The sequence below is a fragment of the Ammospiza nelsoni genome, chromosome Z (genome assembly GCF_027579445.1).
Source record: "Ammospiza nelsoni isolate bAmmNel1 chromosome Z, bAmmNel1.pri, whole genome shotgun sequence".
Lineage (NCBI taxonomy): Eukaryota > Metazoa > Chordata > Aves > Passeriformes > Passerellidae > Ammospiza > Ammospiza nelsoni.
Genome location: NC_080669.1, coordinates 33,460,834 through 33,475,582, shown reverse-complemented (window position 1 = coordinate 33,475,582; position 14,749 = coordinate 33,460,834).

The following is a 14,749-nucleotide window of genomic DNA, read 5'->3' as shown; positions in this document are numbered from 1 at the left end:
CCCTGCTGGGCAGTCCATTCCAATGTTTAGCAGCACTTTCCAAGAAGAAATTACTCCTGACGCCTAACCTGAATCTCCCCTGGCTCAACCTGAGTCTGTGTCCTCTTGTCCAGTTGCTAGGTGCCCGAAAGTGGTAATTTTGAAATGTGGTTCTGGATTCTCATTTGAAACAAAATGTGTTTTGTTTCAAATGAGACCAAAACAAAAAATGAGATGTGTTCTCATTTGAAACAAAAATATCTAAAGAGAAAGCATGTGATCCTGCTAGTGATCCTGCTGTCCTTTTAACTATCTTTATTTTAGGTGCTTGTAATTACTAAGAAATTGCCCTAATTTTGAAAAATTTTGCATCTGTATTCTATGGATTCTCAGCTCATGCAAGCTGGTGGGCAAACTTTTCAACCAAGAGTAAAGTACCAAAACTGCATCTCTGTGTAAGAAAACCAGGCAATTCTGTATTTTTAATTCCTTCCAAGTACTTTTGAGAGTATTGGATGAAGAAAGACTTTGGAGAAGAACATGGGGGACTGAATTTTAATAACAAAATAAGAAAACAGGGGAAAAAAAGAAAAAAAAATATTTTTTCCAAAAGAAATTTTATGGCTTTTGGCACTGCTAATAATTTGTGTAGAAAGATTATATTTTCATGTGTGTTTAATCCTATGCCAAGGCAGCTGCTGGTGCAGTAGCTATCTGAAACAAATTAGAGGGCAGTTAAAGTGAGATTTTCCACAATCAAGAACAAAGTGGGACCAGTTAGTATGAGGACAGCTTGTTCTTGTTGCTAATGTGTTTAAAATCTTGCTGCACATAATTTAAAACAGCTTTTGAGTTTGGATGCCGGCTCTGGTTTCCAAGGTCTAGTGCTAAATCAAAACCAAATGGAAAGAGTTGAATTAGAAAATGACAAATTATGCATTGACATCTCCTGCTCTGGCTAAAGAGAAGGGCCTTTTTTTTTTTCATCTTTGATATTGATTTAAAAGTTAATTTCCCTCAATATTAAAATATTTAATGGATGACAGCTGGTTGAAATCTAACGTTTGCAGCCAGCTATCTGCTAAAGGAAAGCTCTCAATAATTATGGTGGCAGATATAACACACTTACAAATTATTTAAAGATGCATTACCTTTACTATTAAAAAAATAGATGTTAAGAAGATTCAGTGCCTTTTTATTGGCTGACCTCTATGCAACTTTATTCAACTTTTTGTTGCACCGCAAGCTGAAATACATTGGCTGATCTCCTAGGAATCCAAACAATGATCAGGCATCAAACAAAAACTGTCATTTGAAAATTAAATTTTATTTTGAAAATTATATCTAGAGAAAAGAATACAAACAATCATGGGGGTTTTTTTGCTTTTTTTCTTGGTATCTCATAGGTACTATGTAGTATATGATATGCATTGTTAGAGAGGTGAGGAATCTAAATTTTTAAAGGTCAAAGGAAAAATAATGCTGATTTCAGCTAGACCTGGAGGTCTTTGAATTTCAATGGAAATAATAGCTAGATAATGTAAGTATAAATAAAAGTCAGTGGCATTAAAATAATTAAATACTGTTTTTGGAAAAAAAATATGTTGAAAATTTTCATTAATCTTTAGCTTCAGTAAGAAAGTATGATATTGTTTTTCAGTGGTACTTACGTGGTACCTGTGTGTTTGATAGATTTAGCAGGAAAATATTAGTATTGAATACTATCTTTCCTTGTGCTTTCTGAAAAAACCAGAAGTGCTAATATGAACATCATTTTTATTAAAAGATAATTGACCTTTTCCAAGATTCTCTGCATTTCGTTTGAATTTTAAAGAAATAAATAGAAAAAGTGCCAAACTTTTAAGGTTTATAAAAACCCAAGTCAGATGTGCTTTGTCATCAAGAACTCAACTAAAAATATTAGAGATTAACGCTAATACCATCAGACCTAGCTATTCCACAAATAAGCATTGGGGTCACTCTGGTTTTATAAACACAAGACATAATATAATTGTGCCTGTCCTTAGACGCATGAATGAAGTACTGATCAATTTTTCTTCACTGCTTGGAGTCAAATATGGTCTCCCAACTGCATTGTGCATCAAACCTAACATTGTAACAAAACCACAAGGAAACTACTCACCCAATCTAACCTTATTCTGCAGTACTTCTGTCTCCTCGAATCAGAACGGAACATCTGAGCATGATAGAATGTGGAATAAAAAAAGTGGGCCTTACAGAAAGAGGAAGCAGGTGAGTAAAAAGAGACAAAGGAATAATGACTAACCAAATAAAAAGTATAGGGGAGAAATACACAAGAAAACAAAAGGTACAGACAGACATTTCATAGGATTAAAAAAAGATCTGGACATGAAAAAAGCACGTGAGGCTAAAAACGAAACCACAATATATAAATTGAAGCTGTTGTGAGTATAGAGAGTAAAATGAAATACTGAATGCAGAATCCAGGAGAGTAACTAAGGTTTACCAAACTCTTTGCAAGTCAAGTCCAAATTTCAAGTCAAAGACAGATTGAAAACTTTGGCTACTTTGGGAAGATACGTAAAAAGGATATAGTAGACCACATACTAGATTACTCAGACAAGTACTGAAGTTATTTATAACAACTGAGATTCCAACAATTTTTAAATTGGCAAGAGAATTTAAGCTCCTGAACCCATAGGAGAGAATTTTCAGTGTAAACCTAATAATTTCTATTTTGTCACCTTCTTCTCTATTTGCAAGCTTACCTTTGAGAATACACTTCTGACTTGATATCTCTTTATGTTCAAATCTTCATTTCTGGGGCTAAGTTTTGCATGTGTTCAAAGGAGAAATATAGCTTTGCACATATTTAAAGGACAGTCATATTTCTGCACATTTAAAGGTGTGCCCTCCGAGGAATTAATTCTCCAAGCATGCTACTTCTATTTTCTTGTATTATGGTCATGCATTCATTTGGTACAGACAGTATCATATTTTTGTTTTAAAGGACTTATGGACACTTCCCCTGCTTCTCACCTACTTCTAAAGCCTTACAGTCAAATCCCCTAATCCAAGATGATGATTTCTACATGACTGTGGTCATCCACATGTAATATATTGTTCCATTATCACTAAAAGTGATTTGTAAAAGGAAAGAAAAGAAACAGAAGAAAACAAAGGAAACAAATATCCAGTTGAAATATTTGTATAAGAGGTATAAAGTGTTTGATCACAATTTATGGCCTTTTTTGTTAGTATTTTTATTAGTTGAAAGTTGTCTATACTTCAAAAGACATTGGACAGTGAAAAGAGGAGACACTACATTAAAAGTTACTCCCTAATATCACAGGACATGAAAAAAACACTTGTTTGGATTGTCATATTTACATTCAGGTTAGAAAAAATCAGTACCTTCAATATAAAAATTGGTTTTTATATTGACATTCAATTCTATGGCTGTAGATATAGAACAAATCTTGCTGAGAGTTTTTTCTCAACAAAATCTGGTATAATTCAGACTTGAATGAAAGCTGACCATGTGAACAGGGCTGTGTTTGTCAGTAGGCCTAACAAATTAATAAATAATCATGAAACTAGTGATGCTTTAGGGAGAGGTGTTACAGTGGCAGGCAGTCTCTGTCTTATAGTAATATAAATTTGCTCTTGCATAGTTTGAAGAAATGGACCAAAGAATCAGTTTATATAAATTGGGAGAATTACAATGAGAATTTAGGTCTAATGTACCTATGAGACTGTGGAAACAGCCCTCTTACTCAGAATTATTTGGAAACTGCCAAAATATTTTAAGTCTGTTCTACTGTAGATAAAACCTAATTTACTTACTTCTAGAGAGCAGGCCTACTATTCTAAAAGAAAAAAGGAATTGCGGGGGGTTAGTTACATTATACTTCAATACTTCCACAAATATTTAACCTAGACATTAAGATCATAGGCATAGTGTAATTCCAGTTCATTGGAATTATTGAGAAGACCATTTCAGTTAATGGGGATTTTTTTATGCTCCCCTTCCCTCTTTTGCTGTTGAAGTTCATAACAGCAAATAAGGTCAAGCTCAAACTCTGAAATAAGATAAATGCCATAAAACACATTGTGAGGTATTTTTGCCAAATATATATTTGATCCTTTTTCTTTGAAGTTGATATCATTGCACAATGGATAAACCTATCCTATTTTAGTTTAGACTTTGTTTTCTAGACTATCAGATTGAAACTTACTATTAAGTAAAATAGAGATAAATTATACACATATTTATTTCATTTCCAAGTAAAGCTTACTTTCATTTTTTAATGTCAATTGCAGAGCTAGATGAAGCCATGAGCAGTTTTTATTCTACATATCATTTCCTTAAATGACTCAATAGAAAAGCATAAAGATATGCAAAATCTTTTCCTCTTGTTATTCCAACACCAACATCTTCATCAACAGCATTAAATTACTGCCAAAATAATGTTCAGTCTCTTGAAAATGCAGATAGGTAGTCCTTTCCCAGACTTATTTAGGGGGTCTGCACTGCCAGACACACAAAAAATATTTTCGTTTTGATTACTAAAATTTATAACGCTTTTGATGGTATGCCTCACAAGCTGTTCACAAATCTGTTTCTGTATGGTTTTTGCTACATTGATTAATGGAGAAGGCTGAGTTCCCTCATATATAGCAAAGTATTTCTACCATCACCTCACTCTGGACCACTTAAAATCACTAGAAAAAAATCACAAGGTAAGCTCTATTTCCAAATGTTTTGAGGCTAGACTGAGAAAGAAGATGTAAAGTCTTGAGACTATTCTTTACAAAGATGAAAAGAAGGCAGTGCTTCAAGTGAAGAGGCAGTTCCAAAGAAACCCACAGGACTATTCTATTCAAGTGCTGAACCTAAGCCTGGTTATCTTGCTGAATGCAGACTTGAACACTGATGGGAGATCTACCCCAGAAGAATAGGATTAGATTAAAAACTCTACCATACCCATGCCTGTTAACATTTTACTGTTTATTAACTTCCAAGCAGATGAAGGAGCCTCCCCCTTTTTCTGCCTACTTCTCTGCAGCTACTCTGCTGCTTGTTTTGTCCCCTCTATTTGAGATGTTTCAGTTTTCTCTTTTGGTTCAAAACCAAATTTTTCATGGATTTAAAAATATTCCTCTTGAGAGTAACCTCACAGATAGCTTATGAAAAGCAGAGTGAAGAAAGAGACATGTAGGAGTTTAACTACCAATTTAAAGCATAATAATTAACTGTTGAAGAAAATACAGGCTAGGTGATCTCTTAAGGGACTGTTTTTTGAAATTAAGAGTACACTTGTTACTGTTGTACTTTTGCTTTAATGGAAGGACAGAGGCTTAGGAAAGTTTCAGAAGATGAATGCCAGGGCACTACTACAACATAGCAGACACTGCTACTCTCGGTACTTTGAGACAAGAAAGTTAAAACAAGTTCTCTTGTCTAAAACTTCTTACTACTCTTTAGGTTAAAAATGTCACCAGATCAGCTGAGGAGGTTCTCTTTATAGGTGTATACCATGAGAGTATTCTACATTTCTTGAAAAAAACATAAGTCAAATGGATACAGCTCCTCAGGTGCCTCTAAAATGTTACCTGTTCTCTTCTAAAAATAATACAAATTTAGTGAATATAGTGACTTTTTTTGTTGCCTGGGCATCTCCATAGAGAAGTACATATGACTGAAAAGTGATCCTACTGGAGCGCTGCTTAGTATGTCATACTTAAAGTGCAGATACTAGAAATTGGTGTTCACTTTTTTATGTGCAACATTTTTCAAGTTTAATAATGAGGAAGAATGAGTAGAGTATTTCCGATGGCAAGAAATTGTTTCTCTCCTGCTTTATCCCCACCTCCACCGCCAACACACCTGGAATCTTTTGAGGGTGGGGGAAGAAAAAGACTCTTAAAATAACAGCTTTTTAAACTTTTGACATGTCTAACAAAAGGGAAACGTAAAGATTCCATTTAATACTACTGCCTGCTGCTTAACTAGAGTCATAAGGTCACTCTGTAACACACTTCTTTTATGCACATCTATGTAATGGTGAAAAAGGGAAAGCTGCCAATTCTCTAACTGTGAATTAAGTTTTCTTTTCCCTTCTGCCACACCCATTTGCTTCCTACCTCCCAACTCTAAACCCATAGCCCAGATTTTCAGTATCATTGTTTTAAAACCTGAAAAGTCTGCTTAGAAACGTTTTTCACCGTGTGAATAGATTTTTCTCTATTGTCCCATATGTTCTTTACCAAACCATAATACTGCTGCATTTTAAGACAGATTTCGTAAAATACTGAGGACTAAAATGTCACCATAAAACACCTGGTAGAATAGTGTTTTTTAAAATATGATAACATTTTTTTGTTCCTATAACACTGATTTGCATAGTATGTGAAACTTGTATATGCTCAATATTTGGGCTATTATCAAAATAATTATACATATTTAATTTTCTTTTTGTCCTCAAATACAAAATATATTGAACAAGAAATCCGAGTTATAATGTAAAATTGTGGAAATATTTCAAATTTATTTACATTTCCCTTTTTATTTTGATTATGCCATTAATTTAAGATGCTTACGTAAGCATTTTTGATTAAATTCAAAGATTCAGTATGAATGGGTACTGTGTAGGTGGAGTCTCAGTTACAAAACCCTACAATTTGATGAATATATTTAACTACTTCTACTTTCTAGGGAAAAAAAACCCTCTAAACCTGCTATACCATCTCTTTTGCATTCTTTCCCCAGATACACCTAAGAAAGTTTAAACTAAAGAGGCAAATGAGTTATTGAAAAAATCAGTATGAAATATGAGAAAATCAGTAAAACCAAGTTTGGATGGGTTTTATGCAACGCCGCTCCAAAAAAGATTTACATTATTTTAGAAAACAAAGTATCGCCTGCATATCACGAACAATCCAACCTCTCTTACAGTTTATGTGAACAGTATTTTGTATTAACGAACAATTGTGAATTGTGGTATAACACAATCCTGCCCAAGTGATATCTTTTTCCAAAGAGGTATAATGGATATATTCTGTCTGAATATATAAAAAAAAGGATTTTTGATTGGTCATTTTGTATGATTTTGTGTATGGCCAAATATCATTATATGAAAGACACAAAAAAAATTCTGTATTAAGAACAGTTCCAATCCACAAAATTAGACTTTACAACATCTGCTTTCTGTTATGTACTGTTGCATTCTTTAGCTGAGAACTATACAGATTACAAATATGTAGTTAACCATTTCCTCCAAAAAAGGGTCTGGCACACTGAGGTCACAGAGTTTGAATGGGGTCTTAGAGGCAAAAAAACCCAAGTTTTTGCATTAAACCTTAGATAAGCAAGATAAACAAGGAAAACACATACATACTAGTCAGAGCCAAATGCACCTTCTTCATGAAGAAAATATGAATGACATCTTTCAATCATTAAGATAACTCTAGCGTGACCTTTAATGCATTTCCCCTGTGTATTGTCCCACTGCTGGAGATTTTCTTGTGCCTCCTCTTGATGAAAACCATCTGGATGTTTTCCAAAGAACAAAATGAAGAAAGAACCATTTCATTGCAGAGTGAAGATGTTGTTCAGACATCAGTATGACACTCAGTCAGTGCATTCTACTGCATGTTACTTACACAGTAAATTGTCTGTTTCTATGATGATGTTCTTGCCTTACAGAAAATCACATGCTTTCAATTAAGTCCCTACAAGATGACAGCAACAGTAAACATGAATATGGCTCAACTCAGCCCATAAATAGAAATTCTTTTTTTTTATGAAGAAGACACCATGCCATCTGCTAGAGTAAAATAATGTTTTGCAACAAGATTTTTAGAGCACTTAAAAAGACATCACAGGTGCCTGTCATTTTCTACAATGTAAATGTTCACTGAAGTACCCTTGTGGTGTAATGCTATCATCTATCTTATTCCTTACATAACTTTAATGTTTAAAATATAGTTCCAGTTCTCAATGAATGTTTTTTTTTTTAATGTCAAGTCAATGCTAGCAAAATAGTACAACACACACTGAGAATTTACAAAAGACACAACAAGAGATACAGTCATTGCACAAAAACCATTAATTGGTAAACATATTACAAACTAACAAATTATTTTTCCAATAAGAAATATTTAGACCCACTCTGTCTTCTTGTCTTCTTTTATGATAGTTACTAAACTTTGAAAGAAGACATAAACCTAATTAGAAGAGAAATCTCCAAATCCTTTTATTAAAAGCAGCTTGCCTGTAAAACCAAGATTTACTTGACATTTGCTTTATCCAAGCTCTTTCATTCAGTATAATAAAGGTTTTCTGATGCCATTCAGCAGCACCCTGAATTGACTTCTACATTTTTGTTTTAAATTAACATTACAGTGCTGTTCAGCAACACAAGGGTTTGAAGTTGCAACACCATCTGTGGCAGTTGCAATTTCTCATGGATGACGATAAGGAATCACAATATATTCTCAGCATTCACACTTGTTTCTCAGCCACTTAAAAAGATTGCAGCTGCACTGAAAATTAATTCTTCACAACACCCTAGGAAGGCAACAGAAACTACTTGTAAAATTAGCCAAAATGTGGTGAAAATTTCCTGATATTAGTGTGTGTGGGAGCCTATACCTATGGGTAGAGCCTGGTCTGATGTTTAATGAGGCCACCTCACAGAGAAAGATCTAGCCCTACTAGTCTGGTACTTTACTAGATTTTAGTGATGAAAACAATTGCACAACAAGGGCATCTGAGAAAAATTAAGTGAACACTGAAGAAACACAGTAGCAGAATTGTAAGTTGTACCTAGTGTCCTGATTACAAATCTAAGAGCTGGACCACGTCAATGTCCCCACTGATTTTCACGCATTAGGAGGAGGCCTCACTTTTCCAAGGTATCAGACTGGCACACTGGAAGCATTTCACAGGGAATTTTGTCCTATGGAGGTGTTGCTCAAAAGCCAGAAGGGAAGACTACAACCTGATGCTGATTGTGCACATACAATACATTGGAATGAGGATTTTTTTTTAACCTACCAGTCCTGGTAGGCACCATAATCTCTGAAAGAATACTCTACAAAAAGTGTTCCTGAAAAGAACTGGTTCTGTATTCTTTCCATGTACTCTACCAGCCTCTCTTCCCACACTCCCAGAAATAAATGTGTAGTCTCATGGTTTACAGAGTGCTTGCAAGGGACATTTTTCAAGTATCATTTCAGTGTGAGAAGAGAACTGATTTTCATTGAGTAGCTACTGTCTTCTTAAGGCAATACACTCTAATAAAAATGTATTAAATGTACATTTCTCTTGGTTATAGCTTGTGCAATTTTATAGCTTATGCTTTCTTAATTTTTTTGTCATGCAACCTGGAATACTTTGTCTGTACACACACTTTTTAGATTTTTTAAAGAGTGAGAACTGGAAGGTCAACCTGACACTGGGTAAAGGCTATATAGGTATGTGTTTATTGCCCTATTCTAACAGATATCAAATGGAGATTTTACACAGCATGTTTAAAATGTCTACAACCACCCAAACCTGCATATAAAAAACATTTAATTCCCTTGAAAGAAAATCTCATTCCACCAGGATTATAATGAGTAGAAATTCACATATGATCCTATGAATAGTCCATCTCAGATGGTTCTTGCAACATTGGCTTCATTGTCACTGTAATTAAGACTACAGAAGAGGATTCAGGGACATAAGCACCATACTGATTTTTTAATAATAGCTTGATAAAGTTTAGGTCAGTGTGTGGTCTTTGACTAAGTCGGAGATGGAAAATTACAGCTTGTTTTAAAAAAATCGCTGCTGGTGGATGAGACCAAAGCATTTTGGAAAGAGACCGATTAACAATGGGCCAGGAAACCTGAGGTATTCAGTTTTTTTTTTTTTATTTATGTACATGACTGTTACCTGTGTGACTATGAATATTCATTCATAAGGGGTCCTTGACTGAGCTCCTTGTAACATCTTCCAGAGAGGCAGTAGTGGATCACATATCAGCTGTAGTGCCCATAGGCTGTTTGAACCCCCCACTGTGCACCAGAGTGCAGCATGAGTATAACCATAAAACCACACTGTAGTTACAGCACCTGCTGTGATAATCTTTTGAGAGGTGGAATGATTGTGCTGCTATTCACTCCAAAGTCTCCCTCAACGATAACGGTTTGATTTTGCTTGGTTTGGCTGGTATGACTGTTAGACTCATGCTGGTAAAGTCAATTTGACTCTGTGAGACACCCAATTCCTAAATCTCTGATCTCCGCTGGTCCTAGTAACACTACCATCATTCAGCATTTATTCACATCACATATTCACAGCTAACAAGCAATGAGCATACAGAAACAACTTGATAGTTTTTAACTCATTGTCTAATTAGTCTGTTCTCCTACAGAAACAGTAAAATAATTAAAATACTTTCAGCAAAATTGCCTCCAAAAAACATCCAAATAAATAAAATGTTAGCTTGTCTTAAATCTAATTAACAAGGCATTTATATTAAACAGGATATGGAGCAGTAATTATGTTACTTATTCAAACGGATTTATGGAGCATTATCACATATCTACACATATCTCTCAAAAACTTACTTCTCCTTACAAAACACACTAAAATCTTCAAGATCTTCTGTTCAACAACCTTCTCCCCCCTCAAGAAGGTAGAAGCAAACAAAAATATCTTATTTTTATAGGTCACTATTTAATGTGGCCTAACGGAGAAGGAAATGGACTCTGTGTTCTCCCCTACTTGGCTTCCATGGTATACTTGTCTTTCACTTGCCTCTTCATTTCCTCATCTGGAAATAGACGACATAATATTTTTTGTGTACTATTCTGAGATCTAAAGATAACAAAATGCTAAATAATAATTTAAAATTATAATTTTTACAACATATGCAGGAGAAAGGGTATTGCAGTGCCAACAGTACCAAGTGCCATCAGCACTATTGTGTTCAGTCTCCCTGAGAAGTGTCATTCTCATCTTACACCTAGGACTACAGTTTAAAGACAACATTCAGGGCAAGATCCACCTCATACCTTGCAGAAAGCCCCCCAAAACAGCAACCACCATTTTCTCCTAACACATTCAGAAGGCTGATAGTGCCCTGTGGTCATGGCCTGCCAAGTCTCATGATTGGACCAGTTGCCACAGAGGCTGACAGCCTCTCCTTTGAGTCTCAGGGGACATATCTACCTTTTACAGCCTAGAAAGCTGCAACCTGACCATGGTGGTGACTACCCTGCCACCTGAAGCTGTTCCATTTTATGGAAACTGCAAACCTACTGAGGATGAGTTCTAATCTAAGAAGTCAGCTGAGAGAGGATGTGGCACACAAGGTGGAAAGGGGAAACCTGGAGTTATGGCCAGTTCCCTCAGGGCTCTAGAAAATGCATTGTGTTTTGATAATTTTAAAGTGGAAAGCGTTTCTATGTAGTTCATCAGATGGTGACATTAATCAGAGTGATTTGGAATCAGAACAAATGAAGATAGCTTGCATGCCATTACTGATCTCTGAAGCCAGGCTTTGTCTAATGTTTCTAAATGTAAAATATAACTCTCTAAAAATGCTCATAAGAATTTACTTAATTAAATAGCTGTCCCTTCTGTTTTCACCTTCTTTTCCTTTCAGATTTGTCTTATATCTACAGAATCTAAACAAAATTATCAATTTCAAGTCTTTTGATTTTCTCAAAATGGAACAAACTGAAGCATGGGAGTCTCCTAGACTACCAACTAGACCTGAAAGTGATATAAGTAAATCAACAGCACTTCCAAAAGCTTCCATTTAAAATCAATAAAATGCTTCTTTTAAGTCCTCTCATTATCCCTTCCAATCACCAGAAAAGAGCGCTGCATATTTGATGGCTATTTCCTGTATAGAGGCAGGGGAAAGGCAAATCTGCATTAAAACATATAAAATCTTTTGCTGTCATTCTGTCAGCTGTTCTCTATGCTTGACATCCTCTTGAGATTACATCTGTAGGCCCTATACAAATGTCATTTTTAAAAATACATTACTTTCCAGTATGATGTGTTATTTCAGCTGTTTTCATAATGATCAGTTTAGTTTCTTATGTAATACTTCCTGTCAACTTTCCATCTCCATAGAGAAGTTGGTGGTAAGATTTTTCTTTCTTTTTCTTAGGTTTTAATCTCTTTAGTTGAAGCAGATTAATATCCATTACAACAAATAAAGTACATAAAATGACCCACAGAAACTGCAGGTTGAGTGTACTGCGAGAACACCCAAAACTAAAATAAGTGTTTTTCTTGAGGGAAATATTAATAAAATAACTCAGAGAAATAAAGATGTTTGGGTTTTATTTTCCCCAAATACAGTGAAGAAGGCACCGTCAACTCCTCTGAACTGTCCCATTACCAGAGATCCTATGAGTTTTACCTGGGGAGACAGAAAGTAGCATTTACCAGGGCACAAAAGAGATCCCTCTTTTTTCTACACAGCTCTTCTCCATTCCTTGTGGAGGAGGCATCTTGCCAATTGGATGTGAGTGAGGTAAGGTACACCACTGTCTTGACAGTTCTGCAAGGCTCAGGGCTTCCAGGGTAATTGAGTCTTGGGGTCTGAATAGTTTGAGAGTGTTGTCTTAGGTCTGTGATAAAATAAATGGGTGAACAATCGGCTGAATGTTCAGACTGAAAGAATTGTAATAAATGGGGCAATATCTGGTAACACAGGAGTACTAACCCAGGGCTCATTTCTAGGGTTAGTTCTCTTTTGCACCAGAATCAGTGACCTGGACACAGGTGTTGAGTACACACAAAGTTTATGGTTGATAATGTATTAAGGGGAATCGTTGATTCCAAAGAGGACTTACAGAGATATCTTGATTAGAACACTGGGAAATCAACAACTGTGTGAAATTTAACAAGGACAAATGTTGGATTCTGCACTTGGGGAGGTGTATATAGATAAGAGGTTGGAGAGCAGGAATGCATTAAAGGATCTGAAGGCTTTGGGCACTAAGCAAAGTATAAATAACTCATCCAAATAAATTATTATCCCACTTATACGCAGCATTGCTGCATCCTCCCCTCGTGTGTAGTTTTGGGTTCAACAGTATAAGTGTAATGGAAAAGAGCTGGAATGTGTCCGAAGGAGGGCAACAATGATAAAGAATGAAAGGGCCAGTGGGCAGGACTTATGAGGAGTAGCTGAGGATACTTGTGGGATCTCAGCACCTCAGGACGGAGGTGCAGAGTGGCCGAGACCACCCTTGGGGGGCTCGGGAGTCCTGGAATGTTGCCAGAAGTGTCTGGTGGCTGGACTTTGATCCGACACAGGAGACGACGCCTGTATGAGGACTGGGAAGGTTTCACTGGGTGTATGGTGAAGGGATAAGTTAATTAGAGTGTAAGACACAGGGTTTAGGATTTCGGTACAGGGGGGTCTAAAGAAGTAAGATGGAGGAATTGGGGCGTGTCCTGTTCTTCTTCTTCTTCTTGGCCTCCATCTTCTGTGGTGATGGTGGCACTTTGGGATTGGTTATTACTAGAAGTGCACCGGGTAATAAGGGTAAAAGGTATTGGGGAAAAATGAGAAATATTGTGTACGTAACTTCGAGTATAAAGATAGGTGACCGCCCCGGGGGCTCTCAGTGTGCCCATGGCTGGCTTGCTGTGCAGACCTCTGTTGGGCCGAAAGAAAATCTTTTAGATAAACAATTAATAAACACTGAGACCGAGAAAAGATCTGAAGTCTCTTCTCATCCTTTGAAGCGCGAGCTCTTCAAGGCCATCCCTGGGCCTTTCCAGGCCACCTAAACAGCCGGGAAACCAACAGATACTGTGTGTGTTCAGCAGAGGGAAGATGAGATTGAGGGGTGTCTCTGTTACTGCTGTCTGCAACTTCCTTATGGAAGGAGCAGAGTGGAAGTGGTGCTGTCCTCCCTGTTGTCTGGCAATAGGATGCAACGGAAGGTGGACGTGGGCCAAGCACCTGCCCGACAATGGGGAATGGTGAATTAATTCTTTGATTTGCTTTGATATGGACAGGAGAAATTGTTGACAGGATATGAACTGAGGTTCCAGAAGAGTCTTGCCCTGTTAGTGCAATTAAATTGGAGAAATATTAATCTAAAATATTTAATGCTCGTAAAACCACAAATTGGCTGGGACTGCAATCCATTGGAATTTACCCAGTAACATGATAAGCTGCATCCACTTTCAGTCTTCCACTCCAGTGCCTCCAAGTGTAAGTAGTTTTTTGTACAAGCATCCTCACAGGAATATAGATATACATATAAACATGTGTGTATGTCTTAATTATAATTAACTGGATTTATTGTCTCTACAGCAATATCAGCCTATTCAGATTCTCATGTGGGAAAAGGCATGCAGGAATAAAATACCACTGTGTGTATTTTAGGTGAAGGGTTAGCATGGCTCTGTGCTTTGCATTTGCTCTGAAAGAAGAGATATTAGTTGCTAAAGTGTTTTAATTTTTACTTTTGATATAGCTGCTCTGTTTTTCTGCACAATATGGAGTTTTTTCTTTAAATCTTTTTTTTAGTCTTGTTTGTAGCCTGCATCATTGAACTCCTTTATTGACACAGGTTTCAGTTCTCTGAGCTGTATGAGTCCCAACTGTAAATAAAAACATAGTTCATTTGTTTTCTATGAGGTTCACTGAAACTGATGGGACTCTTTACAGTGAGTTCAGTGGGAGCTGGAAAAGCCCTCACTTGTGCTGAGTTAGTTTTCCCTGTAGTCCAGTTTCTAAGTAATATTTGCAGAAAA